The sequence below is a fragment of the Podarcis raffonei genome, chromosome 2, assembly GCF_027172205.1.
Source record: "Podarcis raffonei isolate rPodRaf1 chromosome 2, rPodRaf1.pri, whole genome shotgun sequence".
NCBI lineage: Eukaryota > Metazoa > Chordata > Lepidosauria > Squamata > Lacertidae > Podarcis > Podarcis raffonei.
In genome coordinates, this window is record NC_070603.1 from 84,307,712 (window position 1) to 84,323,873 (window position 16,162).

The 16,162-nt window shown below is 46.1% G+C and overlaps 1 long non-coding RNA gene across 1 annotated transcript; it reads left to right on the forward strand.

Annotated features, from left to right (window-relative positions):
- The first annotated feature begins 14,127 nt into the window (after positions 1 to 14,127).
- Positions 14,128 to 15,135, forward strand: LOC128408340 (uncharacterized). The gene is made up of 2 exons (XR_008329042.1): positions 14,128 to 14,551; positions 15,006 to 15,135. It is a non-coding gene; the product is annotated as an uncharacterized LOC128408340 (long non-coding RNA).
- The last annotated feature ends 1,027 nt before the right edge of the window (positions 15,136 to 16,162 follow it).

A 16,162-nucleotide genomic window follows, 5' to 3' on the forward strand; every position in this document is an offset into this window, starting at 1 on the left:
TGGAGTGGAAATGTGGTTGCATCACCACATGGCCAGCTCATAACTCAAGTCACACTTATCACTCTGTGCCGACACTCGGTGTACTGTCAGCAGCTTTGTGGGACTTGTAAACTGTGTTGCAGCATGAGTCCATGGCTGCTTCATCATGCGCCCATGGCATGCATCCTGCACTCATGTTCTTGACACATCAATTTATTTTTCTCCGTTTGTTCTACAAAGATCCCAAATAGCCAGTGTGACTGCAGCTGGCTGGCATGCAGGACCATCCAGTGCACATTGACTGCAAAGAAAGTCCTATTAACAGGGGGAAAAGGTTGCAGGAAGCAGCTGTGTTAGCCTGAAGAAGATGATAGCACTCTTCAAATATCTGAATACTCATCACAGAAGAGGGCAAAGACTTGCTCTCTGCTGCTTCAAAGGGCAGGACTAAATATAATGGGATTAAGTTACAGGTGGACAGGATTCAGTTGAACATTAGGAGAAAGACGGTGACATTAAGTGTAGTTTGACAAGGTAACCAATTAGAGAGGTAGTGGGCTCTCGTGCACTGGAGGTCCACAAGCAGAGGCTGGCCAACCATCTGTTGGGGATGTTCTAACCCTGGATTTACTGCATTCAGCAACAGATTGGACCAGGTGGCCTAGAAGCTCCTCTCCTTAACTCTATGATTCTATTGGTCGTTGATAGTAAAGCTTTATGGACCACTGGCATGACTCTCTGCATATCCACGGGACTTGGATGTACACTAAAGAGATGAGGTCTTGGTTTAGCAGGCAGGTGGACCAACTAGCCAACAACTCATGCATCTATTATCATAAAATGCTTTGAGGCCAGTGTGTCTGAGGGTATTAATGCTATTTCATATGAGCTTCCCTCTTGAGTTATTGGGATGTTTTTGTTCAAATTAGCCTGAGCTAACCACATCATTCAGATGACAGAGGGATCACAGAAACCTGAAGGCATCTTATGCCAGTTATGGATGCCCAGAGCGTTGGCTTTGGCTTTAAATAAAGTAACAACATGTGTGAATGAAATTCTGTTGGGAAATTATTAGATATTAGAAGACAACATGGGTGATATTCCAGAGTGGTTTAATAACCAATCCCTCTTCCAAGGGGACTCTGGGAATTGTAGCTCTGTGTGGGGAATAGGGGTCTCCTAACAACTCTTGGCACCCTTGACAAACTACAGCTCCCAAAATTTGTTGGTGGAAGCCATGACTATTTAAAACGGTATCATAGTGTTTCAAATGTATGGTATGAATGTAGTCTGGATTCCTATCTGTATATGGGACATGCATGGTTTCTATACCTTACATAGCATAAATACAGAAGCACTGTAATTATGTGAGGCCACTTATTAAAAGCACATGCTTTGCCATGCACTGTGCTGATTCATGCTTGACACAGCAAACATATTTGCCACATGTATATTTTGTGTATCTTGTGGTGAATGCAGGGTGGAGAGAGTGTTTGTAAAACTAAAACTAAAACAGGAACATGTGCTTGTTGGGTGATAATGCTGAGGCCTGGTGCCTCCCCACAAAGCAGCGTCGGCCGGGATTCATCACTCCGATCTTCTGTCACGCTGATGTGACCCATATCCAGGGACATGAGCACACGATTAGCAAGGTTCAAAAGCAGAAGTTCAGCTTTGAGGAGTAACATCTAAGCCTAATTTATTGCAAATTAATACAAACAGAACAGAACAAAGAAAAACATGGCTTCCCTCTCTGTCTTTCTTCCTCGGAGAGAGAACTGCAAAAGCAAAAGCTATACAGAGCGGAAACAGCGTATCTCAGTTTCCTCCCACAAGGCTCCAGTAATCAGTGCTGGAATGTAAACAGACATGTGACATGTAAGAATCCCACACATCTGCAGCATGGGAGGAATGGAATTCTCAACAGTGCTGAACATGCAGTACAGAAACGAGACTGGCTGCATCTCCCTCCATTTATTTTTTAAAAGGGTTGTCAATAGCAACTGACCCTCCCCTCCCCCCACCCCGAAGAAAAGCCTGGGCTGCTCTTGTGCTATTAGCAACAGCTTAATATCCTAAATCAGCAAGTGAACTACCACAGGGTATGACTATAATGACATTATCGTCCATTCATACCTGCATGTCAAGTTGCTGTTAAAAAGGCACAATGACAGGCTGAAACGTTGGCAACCATACTATGAAAGCCCAGTTACCCTTTTCACGCTTTGCAATGTCTGGCCCATCAAGCATCAGTGTGGAAATGCTTCTGTGCTATAAAAAGTATTAATTTGAGATTAAATTGCATAGTCTGTATTTTAAGAACACTTAGTGTGGTTACTCAGTCTTTATTGAAGGTAAAGGTAAAGGTACCCCTGCCCGTACGGGCCAGTCGTGTCTGACTCTAGGGTTGTGTGCCCATCTCACTTAAGAGGCCGGGGGCCAGCGCTGTCCGCAGACACTTCCGGGTCACGTGGCCAGCGTGACAAGCTGCATCTGGCAAGCCAGCACAGCACACGGAAACGCCGTTTACCTTTCCGCTAGTAAGCGGTCCCTATTTATCTACTTGCACCCGGGGGTGCTTTCGAACTACTAGGTTGGCAGGCGCTGGGTCCGAGCAATGGGAGCGCACCCCGCCGCGGGGATTCGAACCGCCGACCTGACGATCGGCAAGTCCTAGGTGCTGAGGTTTTACCCACAGTGCCACCCGCGTCCCTCAGTCTTTATTACTCATGATAAATACAGATATAGGTGGTCTTGAGAGTAACTGCAAGAGTTGTGAAACTACAGGAGGAACCACCGACAACGCCCCCATACCAAAAATTGTGCCTTGGAAGTGTATAAGTAAATTCTTTCAGGGAAATGACAGGCCCTTTACCCAGAGATTGGCTCTCCTAGGTTCAATGCAAACTAGTGTGCCAGAGAGCTTTGTAATGTTGGTCACCAGAGGGTTAATGTCATTAAATGTATTATAGTCCATTAACAATGAGATCCTCTTGTAGGCGGGGTTGGGTTTCCTGTCTCTTAAATGTCAGATCAAGGTCAATGGTTTATGCTGCAGATTGATTGCTCTCTTTAAACTGCCTCTTCGTAGCATACACAAAATTTTCCCCCAAACGGTGCTGTCTCTGAATTTTACAGGAGAACATATATGATTTTGTGCCAATGTTTATGTCAGTGCCAGGGCACTGCATTGTAGGCACACAATAGGATTGCCAATTCTTGAAAGATATAGGTCTAGTACCTGGATGGAGCTTGAGGAAGAAACCAGGAGAGGACCTTGCCAAAAAGTAGATCCAAGCTGATCAAGGGCTAGAGCCCAGTGGTACTTGAATGACTATTTCCAGAGGGTGGTGCTTGGGTCGTTTTGTTCAGCCCTGTGGAACCTTCAGGGTGGGGTTTTTGCAGGATCCGATTTAATCCCCCATGCTGTTAAACATCTCCATGAAAACAGCTGAGTGGGGTCATCCAGAGTTTGGAAGTGCATTGTCTGCAACATGCTAATGACACACAGCTCTGCAGGTGTGGCAGCAGATGAGGTTAGACTGATCCAGTCATGGACTTGATGAGAGTCAATAGATTGAAGACTAAACCAGACAAGATTGATCACTTTTAGTGTGCGATTCCCTACACCAGATGGATGGGATCTAGATGGAGTTACACTTCGTCTTAAGAAGCAGGTGCATAGCCTAGGAGTAATTCTGGAGTCACTACTGTCGCTTGAGGCTCAAGTAGCCTTGATGGCATGCAGTACCCTTCTGTCAGCTTCAGCTGGTGGTCCTGTTGCATGTAGTACTAAGGTTCTTTCCCTTTTCTTCTGAGAACTCCTGTTGTGTTGTAAACGATTCTGTGGAGCGTTGTACAATCCACACAGGGTTCACCCAGGGCACTGACATCCTTGGGCCTCATTGTGCTGCTCCCTAAAATATGCCACAGATTACCCAGAACTCTTCTGCTGCAGTGCAGCACAAGGGCAAATCAATATTGAAGGGCATCCTATTTTATGAAGAAACTTGATCATCTTTAAGGATATTCACAAACTCCTGACAGGCTTCCTTATGGATTTTCCCAGAACTCACTGAAACTCTCTCCCTTAGAGATATGTAGTGTAGAAAATGGACTAATTTAACAGAATTACCGTTGGCTAGAAGGACAAACATTTGAAGAGAACTGCCTAAATACAGCGTCTCCTCCACTCCTATGCTACTGCAAAGGCCTGTCAACATTTCAAGGCTTCTAGGAAGCTGAGACAAGGAAGAATCCAGTGATCAAATTCTGAGGTGGGTGGGTGGTGGTAGTGCAGGAGAATGACTACCCTGATCTGACATAACAAGTGGGAAGCTGAGAATCAGTGAAGTATAATAAAAGCTAGCTGTGCGCATCCTGAGCCTTGCTCTCATTATCTTATTCAAGGAGTGATTTGTGGGAATCTGCTCAGAGCCTCGCCTGAGTATCTCCCATGGAGGAAATAATCGAGATTAATGAATCTGAACTCCCAGGAAGTTATAATTTACATTTCCCTTCCACATCTGAAGCGCTGCAGTTCTTAGTGTGGTGGGTTTCTTTTTGCTGAGCCCCTCCCCTTGCCCGATGAGCTGGACAACATGCTGTTCAGTGAGTGATAATTACAGCGTTGGCTCAGGCGGGCAGCCCTCTCCTTTAAACAACATGTTGCTCAGAATCTCATGCTGGGTCAGGAAATCGCTAGAAGTCAATCTTTTGTGAAGGCTTCCCACTGGCCCTGTAGGCATATCGAGTGATGGATAGTTCTTCCTTCTGGTGGTGGTGGTAGCGATGGAGCAGAGAGAGGGGAAGTTTCTAGAAGAAAAATAGCAGCACCACAAGTAGCAGTCAAACATTCCTCTATTATTTGCTTTAATGAAAGTAGGTTGATGAGGCAGCAGGGGACACTCTTGGCAGGCGTTGTGTTCTTCTTAGGCCTCATTCTCATTGGGCTGGTAAACCTGTGCCCAGGCAACTTACCATATCACCAGAAAAGAAGAAATACGTTACCACAAAAGAGGGCACCAACTTAGTCTCATTTGAGACAGACTTACAGAGTGACATCAATCATATTTGGAAGGCCTTTCCCCATTGCTCAAGAAGAAACAACCAGCCCCCTTTTATTCAGTGTGCTCCAGAGGAGGTGCTTGATGGGTCAAGAGCTCTTTGCCCATTAGGAGGTGGTGACAGGTATTTGGTGTAAGCACTGGGAGCCTCTGCGATGAGTGGTTAAGGATGCTTATCACTGGCCAGGAAAAGAAGGGGAGGTGGGAAACAAGGTGTCAGTTCCCCTGTGACAGGGTGAGACCGAATGGGCACCCACAACCTCGTCTTGCAGATGCAGAGGAAAAGGCAGGCTCTGTATGTTAGGATTGTTTTGCTTTAATGGAAGGAGGAGTCTCTGGACCCATGAAGGTCAACTGTTTCTCCACAAAATCCGTTACAGGGTTAGCACAAGTCTAACCTAGCCAGATTTCTTTTCTTTTTTTAAAGATGCAGATAGAAACCAGGCTGTCGCCTCCATAGCAACGCTGGTATTATTTTGTAATCGGTCGTTTTAGTTTACATTTTTAGGATTGGTAAAAATAAAAATTACGACTGGCCTGCACAACTTGGAACCCACCAAGATGAATGCAGCTAGAGGAGCAACCTGGCCTGTTCTTTTCACTTAAGGAATTTGGTATGTGCCTCCGAAGCTTTTTATGGCATTGGGAGAGGAGCCTTATCACCTGCTAAGGTCTGCACAACAAAATGCTAATTAAGGCACAGGGAAGAGGCTTGCAAATCAGTTGGCAACTCCTCACTGGCCATGTAGGGCAGTCTCCCTGCTTTGCTCCCTGCCAGAAACTGCAAAAAAACAGGAAGGTTGTGAAACACCTGACATTTGCCATGCTGGACCACTGGGTTGATGCAAGATACTGTGCTGTCTTAGGTTGGAGGACCCAACCTTCTCCTCCTCTTCCCTCCCTGGTTTGCATTTTTGAATTGTCTTGCTGTTATGTTAGCAGTGGCAGTGGGTTTCTGGGTTCATATCTTTTGGGTCCTTCCTCAGAGTGAGGCATTGTGGGTGAGGTGGCTCCAGAGAGCCCCTGTGCCATTGCCACTTTTCCACAACAATGGCAACAATTGCTTAAAGGTTACTTTAAATCTTAAAGTACCTTTGTAACCCTAACATTTCAAGTCACTTGAAACGGTATTTGCTGCTGTTGTGGCAAGATGGCGGCAGCACAGGAACTCTCTCGCTAGCGACCCCTTGCTCTGAGGAAGGACTCAGAAAAGATGGGCAAGTGCTCCAGGGGGCCTCCTGGCAAACTTGCTGACCACTCTCTTGCCATGCAGGCAGGCAGCGAGAGGGTAAAGAACCAGGGAAGAAAAAACAAAAGGAGATCAGCACCGGTGCTTCTGATAATCAAACATTCATTCATCTCATTATGTTTCTGAGACATCCTCTTCATCAGGAGCTATATACAAAGCGCAATTAATATAGCGCTGATACTTAAGAGACAACATCGTCATCAATGCTAGCAAATACTAGGCTTGTCATAAATCAGGAAAATTCCTGACATGTCCTGGTTTTGGGGTGTAAAAATGGTGTTGGGGGAATTTTTGCTGACAAAACACAAGGGAAAACCTGGATGTATGACAACACGATGGAAAAAAGCAGCAGAAACAGCTCCAAAATCACACTTTCGGGGGGAGGTCCCCCCCCAAAGCTCATCAACCTGGGTTTCCTCCTCAAAAAAAGCTCAGCAACAACAACAAAAAGCTTTAGGGTCTTCCTAAAAGCTCAACAACTTTGCGGGTATCAGGAATTTTACTTTTTGAAATATGGCAACCCTAGCAAATAGACCCACAACAGTGGAAAAGAACACTCAAAACCATACCTATAAAATATCATATCTATAGGCACTCTTTTGCCATGGCACATACCACAGTAGCAAAAGCAACAGAGGTGGGCAGGCGGCAGCCAATCGGTGAACTGGGAAGACAGGGTGACGGTGATGAAGATGATGATGATGATGATGATAGGTGACAGACAGCCTTGCAGACAATGGACGGAGCCCACACAATGTTCCAGTCACTTTCTGAACCATGTGGCTAAATGTGGCACATGGTGGGATGGGCCTGTGGATCACAAGTTGTGGTTCAGCCTGTTTTGGGGGCTATATGCTACCCATGGATTGACTCCCACATGGGATGGGCCTATTCCTCTAATTTGAGGGAAAGAGAGAGTAGCAGTGCTGCCCATGCAACTCAGGGTCTTCTCCCCACTTCCACATCTATTCAGGGGTGTTACGCCAATTGCTGCTTAGAAGCCGCTGAATATTGTGCACGGTCAGAGGAATGTGCAAAGGAAAACATGCCTAATAAGTAATGGGATTTCAACTGACAGGAAACCCATCTCATATTGGGCTGCTAGCCTTGTAGAGGACAACGCCAGAGCTACGCTGGCATATTTTGCACTCTGGCCAGAAACAGTTGACAGTTGTTTTGGAGGGCTGAAGCTAGCACGAAAAGTGGTTGGGGATTGTATTAAAGAGGCATTGTGGTGTGTACCCTTATCTCTGTTTTGCATCTAGAAAATATCCCAGCCTCTGTACACTACTACATCTCTAAAAAATATCTATTAACACCAAAGCAAAAGTATTGCTCTATTATATTTATTTGAAAAATGTACAGTTTCTAGGTTGATGATGCTACAATACACCTGGATTCACCTAGAGCTTTGGGGTTGCATTTCCTAATTTTTAAGGACCACTTGAAATCATCTGGGTGGGTTTGTTTTCACGAAACATTCAAAGGCCATCTTCAGGCATCTGGTTTAGCCGAATAAGAATAAACTGCAGTGAACTGTTAAGCCCCCTCTCCTCTTCTGGCATGGCTGTGAGGAGGAATTCAAAACTTTTTGCTCCGGTTTTCAATTAACCACAGTTTTGCATGATGTGTGCACCCTAAACTGTGGTTAGTATGAACTACACAGCAAGCTAGTTAGTCTCAACCACAAATAAAAGCTTCCAGGCCCCTCATGGAAGTGCTGGGGCAGAGTAAGGAAGCACATGAATCCAATGCTTGTTCTTTCCTTGTTAAATTATGGTTTCGCTTGACACCCAAACCTGAGTCATTCTCCTGATCCCATTCATTTGTGCCCCTAGCGATTTAATTTGTTTTTCATATTTGCTGCATTGTTTCTCTTCTGAAAGAAGCATCAGGGGGGTTGCTTTGTGCATGATCTGCTGAACAAAGTGATGCTGCCCCCTCCAATTCCCACAGTGTTCTCTCTTTTGTGGGGATTTGATATCTGCACAATTAATTACTATAGCAAAGTTGTTTTCATGGCAGAATGGAAATATCTCTCTCCCCCCCCCCCCGTGAGCGATTTTGCTTTTTGTTTTAATTGAGAAAGCTGAGCAGAATCTAAAAATAGGGTCCTTCAAGCTGTCATCTATGCAATTGTGGAGAACAGGGCTGTTATATAACAGCTTTAGTGGGAGGGGGCGGATTTCAAAGTAGATCTGGGAAGATGTTAGTATTGGTACTGCTGTGATCTGCTCAGCGTTGCATCCCAGTGTGATCACTGACAATCGACCATTGTCAGTGATGACAATCATAAGTACAGTCATACCTCATGTTACATCTGCTTCATGTTATGTTCTTTCAGGTTACATCCCACGGCGACCCAGAAGTACCGGAAAGGGTTACTTCTGGGTTTCGCCGCTTGCTCATGTGCAGAAGTGCAAAATGACGTCACATGCATGCGCAGAAGCAGTGAATTGCAACCCACGCGTGCGCAGACGTGCCGCTGTGGGTTGCACTCTTTTCATGTTGCGAATGGGCCCCGTTCACAACCAGAGGTACCACTGTATAAGCCCAGAGTTCTGGAAGATAACCTGATGTCTGTGGAAGCCCACCAGAAATGGATACAAGGTACATACTGGCTTGGGACGGTGTGTGGAAGACTACTGTTACCAACCAGGTGTAGGAACCTTTGGGCCTCTGGATGTTGTTGTACTACAACTCCCACCATCCCCAGCAAGCATGGCCAGTGGTCATGGATGATGGGAGTTCAGCAACATCTAGAGGATCAAAGTTCCCCCCATACCTGGTATAAACCAAGGAGAGAGAAGATTGGGTTGGCCCATGGAAGGGGCCCATGCAGTCTAGGAAGAAGAGGGGGCAGGAATCATACTACTCAATCATTTGAGTATATATAGCATATTTGAAATGCTCCAGTCCTTCACATGCCTTAGGTGAGTGATGGTCAAACTTGGCCCTCCAGCTGTTTTGGGACTACAACTCCCATCATCCCTAGCTAACAGGACCAGTGGTCAGGGATGATGGGAATTGTAGTTGGAGGGCCAAGTTTGGCCATCACTGCCTTAGTTGGTGGCATAGCTGTCTCAGAACCTTTCCTTTCTGCTCTTGGTCTATTTCACCACCACCTTCAGACAACTAGGATTTACAGTTCTAGAGATATCTAGGCATGTTTGTCTGTGGGTATTTTTCCAAAGAGAGGGGAATGAATCACTGAAGTGGGGGGAACAGGCTTGATTTTCACAGAAAAAGGAGGGGATGTATATTTTGCTGCACATCTCAGATTCTAAAAATGCTAGCAACTTCCTGGTTGTTGTTGTTGTTTTATCTGTTGTTGTTGTTGGGGTTTTTTGTTTTATTTGCTTATCCTGGTGGGCAAATCCCCCTGACTTGATCCTCCCTGCAGATGCCCATGCACCCTAAATGAACCACACGGGCTGCTGTGCTGGGTGAACTGTGGATTCCCTGCCTTTGCACTGAGTACTAGTAGCCCCAGCCTGCTCACCCTTTCCACTCAGGGCTAGTTAATCCATATAAATAGCTTGGACTGAACTTCAGCCAGCACTTGTGCATTCTGAAACCCAATAAATGATAGGGTGGGCCAAGACAGGTGCTGCTATACCTGCTATATCATTGGTGGCTTATACAGCTATAAGCCCAGGCGCCTTAATGCTAAGATCAGAGGCATTCCCTAGTCTTGTCATCTATGACCAGCTTAACATACCCTGCTAAGGCCCAATAAATATGAAGAATGTGAATATAAGCTTCCTCTCCATTTCCCCAGGTCCCCCCCCCACTTCAGTACTGACCATCATTTCAACCAAAAGGCTGAAGTAGCATTATTTATTAAAAAAATAGTATATAGCTATAAAATATAAAACTTGCAACCCAGCCAGCTAAATGAACCGTGATTGATGGCTCAGCAACCTGGTGGATTGTGATGCTGCTTTCCCTGTTTCTGAGGAATACACAGACTCTCTCTCTCAAAGTACTCTTTCCTTTATTCAGGTTCGCTGTACTAAAATAATGAGCGGTGGGGGGAACATCCTTTCAGACATAAACCAGAGTAAGCACACAGATTCAGACACCATTGCGTGCCATTAGGAGGAGAGTAGTTAGCTGTTTCCGTTCAGTGCTGGTTGAAACCGGACAACTGTTCTGACTGGGCCACTTTCCACTGGATATTGCTAATTGGACTCTTCCCTTGCCCCTGGGGTATTTTTATCCTGCTTGGCCACATAAATCCGCCCCCCAAAGCACACACACACAAAAAAATTGTTTGATCTGCATAGCCCTTGCTTTGTTTACTTGTATAAAGACGTGGGGTCCTTCTGTTCCCTTTTGAAGCCTTCCCCTCATGACTTTCTGTGGTATGGTGACCCGTGCTTCTGAGCACCGCAATTTCCTAGCGACTGCGTTCAGCAAATCAAATCAGCAGAGGAAATTGCTTTCTTTGCTTGGGATACAGGCTACTTGCTTCTTCCCTCTCATTGTGCCTCAGTGGCAACGTCTAATTGATTTGACTCACTCAAAGCCCTTTTCAGAGTGGTAGCATGCTTAGCAATTTTTCCATCAGCAGCAGTTTGCATCGGGCCTGTAGGGTAATAATAGTGATCTCTCCACCCCACGGGCCTCATTAGGCACGACAGGCCTTGAAGGAGGTTGGCTTCGCAGGCTGTTTTGGGCAAACCATACCTCATCTTAGCTGAGACTGTCATCATATGATGTCAGGTATTGGGAAGTTCAAGAAAGAGTTGACCTATGCAGCCATGGCTTGAACTTAAGCTGCTCAAAGTTGGCGCTTTTGGAATTTGGCTCCCTTTGCTACCCAAGATCCTTTGCATCCTGGCTTGAATTCAAGTCAAGAATACAATATTCCTTTGTAGCCACGGCTCAAAATTTGAATCACCTGATGTCATATGATGTCAGGTAGCAGACATTCCTGTCCACCTGTGTCCTGTGCACACATTTCCTCTTCCATTTGCCCCTTCTTTTCTATCTTTCTCTCTTGCTCTACCACCCCATTATATCTTCTCCTCTATTTATCCCTGCCTAGTGGGCTGCCCCAAAGGGACGCGGGTGGCGCTGTGGGTTAAACCACAGAGCCTAGGACTTGCTGATCAGAAGGTCGGCGGTTCAAATCCCCGCGACGGGATGAGCTCCCGTTGCTCGGTCCCTGCTTCTGCCAACCTAGCAGTTCGAAAGCACGTCAAAGTGCAAGTAGATAAATAGGTACGGCTCCAGCGGGAAGGAAAACGGCGTTTCCATGTGCTGCTCTGGTTCGCCAGAAGTGGCTTAGTCATGCTGGCCACATGACCCGGAAGCTGTACGCCAGCTCCCTCGGCCAATAAAACGAGATGAGCGCTGCAACCCCAGAGTCGGTCACGACTGGACCTAATGGTCAGGGGTCCTTTACTAGCGGGCTGCCCCGGGAGGGACGGGGTACTCTTGCTGGCAGCCTCAACTGATCACCCACAGAGGGCTTTTTTCAAAACCAACCAACCATTTTCAACCTCTTTTTTTACCCATTCTAACTTCTCTCCCCCATTCCTCTCATCATCTCCCAGGAATAAGTTTATTTAGATGAAACTATATATAGGTTTTCCTCCTGATTATATATGCCTGGCTGCTACTGCTTTGTTCTTAGGCATGACGTGAGTTGATAGCCTCATGGCCAGTTTTCTTAGCATATCATTACTGCTGTTTCAAGTTGAAGTGGATGGCTTGTTTGTCTTGCTCTGTAGTTTTCATTTTTAAATGTAATTCTGGGTGAGCTCTCTGACTCAGCTTGATCCACAGCGCCTGCAGCTATTATAACCAAGCACTCCTACGCAGAGCTTTGCTGATGTTTCTGTCCATCAGCATCCTGCAAAAGCTGTTCCAGTTCTGGGGCCCACACAGGTTTTCTAATTCATTTTATTAATCACTTTCCTGTAACTGCCTCCTGTGCAAGTCCCATTGAGATAAGCAGGGTGCTTCACACAAGAACATTAATGGTCCTTATCAGCACAGCCCCTTGGGATTCAGTCCCTGGTCACTGACCGGACAGGAGTTAGCAAGCTTGGAGGTTTTGCCATTTTATTAGCTATAGATCTGTGCAGCTGGGCAGAAGCAAATGGATCAGAGCTATTATGTGGTTTAAGGAGAGGCAGCATGGAAGGATCCAAACGTGTGTTTAGGCTGCATCTCTTCTACTGCTTAAGACTTCAACAGTGTAATCAAAACAGGGAATGTGGCCCTCGAAGCCCCTCTGGATTCTCCCCAGTCCGCATCCCTCACAGGAAGGGTTTTTTTGTACCAGTACTCCCTGGTATGAAGTACCAGCATCCTTTTTTTGCTGAACACAACAGTCATTTTGTACCTTCTACCCGCATGCTGCATGTCTATCGAGATAGCATACCCTCCAACATTTCTCCAATGAAAATAGGGACATCCCATTCCATAATGATAATTTTACTGTTTATATACCACACATCTTACTGGGTTGCCCCAGCCACGCTGGGCAACTTCCAACATATGAAAAAACATAGTAAAACATTAAACATTTTTTTTTAAATCCCTATACAGGATTGCCTTCAGACAGCTTGGGGGTTGGACAACTCCACACTCTCCAACATTTCTCCAGTGAAAATAGGGACATTCTAAGGAAAAGCAGGACATTCTGGGATGAAATCAGAAACCGATCCTGGACGATGCTGGAAAATAAGGACACTTGGAGGATCTGAGATAGGAGTATTGGTTTACGAAAAAGGCACTGCTCACATGCTCTACTCTGCAGGTGCCTTAAGTGTTTTTGCCCGGCTGGGATGTTATCAAACTCACCTCTTGTTTGCTGGGATGCTTGCACTGGCATGCAGCCCCCAGATCATTGCCCAGATGAGAATGCCACCCTTGGTCTAAGAAAGGTTTAATAATCATGATAATAAGAGTAATGCAAACTGTTCTCTAGCATGGATTGCAGTGCTCATGAGCGACCTTGGGGGTGGGGCAAACAAAGCTCTTGGAATAGGTGAGGACTTGTCCGAGACGGGATGTCAGCAGATTTAGAAACCAAAGTGCCTGTAGGATGGTTGGGAAATCCTCACTCAGGTCGTTTTAATGGGTGCTTGCTTGCTTGCTTCTGATCCAGTAAACAGTAAGTGGAGAGGTGTAAATCAGGCACTGTGCAATTAACACTATTTTTATAACCGTGCTATCAGAATCTTTCATTTGGCTTTAGGCATCATTTTCTTCTGGTTGCACAGCCAAGAGTTACAGAATTCTGAAGAAACAGAGCTAAGACAGCACAGGGGGGCAGGGGGGGAGGGCAGGGGCGGCTCATATTTGGAGCAGCACACATCTGAAATCATGAGCCATGGTTATGGTTCTCTGCCAGCATCCGTGCACAATGACACGTCCGCACAAACAGGAATGCCCCATTCCCTTTCCACCCCTTAGCGTCCTCCTCCTCCTCTGTAGAATTAGCAGAAGCAAGACAAGGAACTTTATGGCACTGAACTGCATGTGACAAAATACCCCTCATTAACATGAAGAGTGCACTTCATGTACCTTGTTAGGTTTTGACAATCTGAGAATGACGTTTCCTAATCTGGGGAGATTAGTCACCTATGGCAGACCATTATTTCCTGCCTGTTTCCATTGACATAAGCAGGGCTGAGGAGTCTCTTTCAGCCAGAGGACTGTGTTCTCTTTTGGAAAATCTCCTTGGGGAAGGGGGCACATGCCAGTGGGGTGGGGTCAGAGGCAAAAGTGGGCAGGACAATGAATGCAAATGTGGCTTCAACAACAACAACAACAACAACAACAGCAGCAGCAGCAGCAGCAGCAGCAGCAACAACAACAACAACAACATTTTAAAAATAACCAAGCAAAAGAACGGATTACTTCCCAGCTGCACCCACAATTGTGTGGTCTGAGGAGGCATCAATGATGCCTCCCCAGCTGTTGCCATTGGCTGTGGACTGCCTGTGATGTCACAAAAGCACATGGCAACTGAGTGGACATAAACATGGTCCAAGGGGAAAGGCTTTCTCCCTTCCCTAACAGAGCACAGGAGGTAACAGCTGTGGCATTCAGGACTCCTGGATTTCACATGGAATTAACAGACAGAATGAGGAGATCATCCAGCAGCAAGTTGCTATGGAGTGATAGAAAGCAAGTTTGCTTGCTGAGTGGGATTGCAGCATGGAGGGGGCCGATACCCATGGTTGGAAGCTGTCTGGAGCCTGGCGATGGACTTAGTGGAAGCTGGCAGATGTTGGTGGGTGGAAGCTGGTGGAGTTCACATTTGGAAGCTAGTGGGTGGCACAAAACTGAAGCAGGTTGTTGCATGCACATGTAAGCGGGTTGGAATTTAACTTCAGAAGCTGGTTGACATGAACTGTGTGGATATTTGCATATTGAACTGAGAGTGGCTGACGAGCGAATGTGTCTGTTGGTGTTCTTCGTGGAAGTCAGCTGGTATGTGTCTGTGTGCGTGACTGGGAGGTTTTGAATGTGGTCAAAGCAAATGGTGTGTGTCTGGGTTTGTTCAGGGGGTGGTGGAGGTCACCCTGCAGGCACAAGATAAATGGATGAGCCTGTGGACATTCATGGGTGGAAGCCGGTGGAAGCAGGCAGGCTGAGGCTAGGGATGAAGTTGCTAGTCAGAAGCCAGTGAAGATGTCTGTTGGATAGTATCCATCCCTCTCACTATGCCTGTGTTTGCTTTCCAGGATGCCTGAAGATGGGAAGGCTTTTCTCGAGGCCACCTGTGGAAGTAATGAAGAGAACCACAGGGCTTAAGCCAGCCAGCTTCTATTTCTAAAGAAATATCTTTCTAAATACACTGTTCATTACACCTTCCCCAACACCCTACAAGATGAATACTGGGAGGCTGTTCAGGTGCTTCTCCAGCTGTTGCCATTGGCTCTGGACTTCCTGTGATGTCACAACAGGACATGGCGGCTGAGGAGAAAGAGACATGGCAGGGAGGGAGCAGCCACAGGAGGAAGGGACTCATGGGAAGCTGGGACACATGGCCATTTGGCACAGAAAGGAAATCTGGTTGACTCCCTCCTGTCTACTTAGGTTGCCAAGACATTACACTCTCGGGGCTCCTGTATCCTGTCATTGGCTTCACCTACTGTTGGGTTCCTTGGCTTCTGCTCCCATTGGGCATCAGCCACCACTGCTGGAAGGCCATGTCTGGGCTGAAGTAGCCCCTGCCTCATTTACATGTATACGCCACTCTTCAGGTTACAAATCTTTCTGAGGCAGCTTACAAATAATGTCAGAAACATTTGAAAACTGCAGTAATTGATATTGACATGTGTATACCAATATCAGGACCCTTCCCACAGAGCAATTGGTGATAGGTGGCTCTGTGGGTGAAGAGGGTGGCGGTTCAGCTGGAGTAAACCCTGAGGTCTTCTTCAGCCGCCTGCCTGCCTCCCTCCTTCCCTCTCTCCTACAATCCTTACAAGTTTTTGAGTATTAGGAAACATTTGGTACAGCTCAGCTGTGAGAGAAAATAATTGTCAGCTCTCAAGTAACGAAGCAGGTGGCACATGAAGGGAACAGGTTGTGCACGTATTCTTGTGTGTATTAAGAAAGAAAAAGAGAGAGAGAGAGAGAGAGAGAGAGAGAGAGAGAGAGAGAGAGACTCTTTTCTAAAGGAAAGAAAACTGCACAGGTCCAAGTTCAAAGGGAAAAGTTAGATCTGGAAGAACATTGCAGGTTCGTGCTAGCATAGGCTACTATAAGGCTATACCCAGGAGTTCTTTGCAATACATTTCCCTGTGACTTTCCCACCTGTAAATTAAAAAAACCAAACAAACAAAACTGGATTTATTACACTAGGGTAACAAAGTGCTTTAATTGCACAAATATC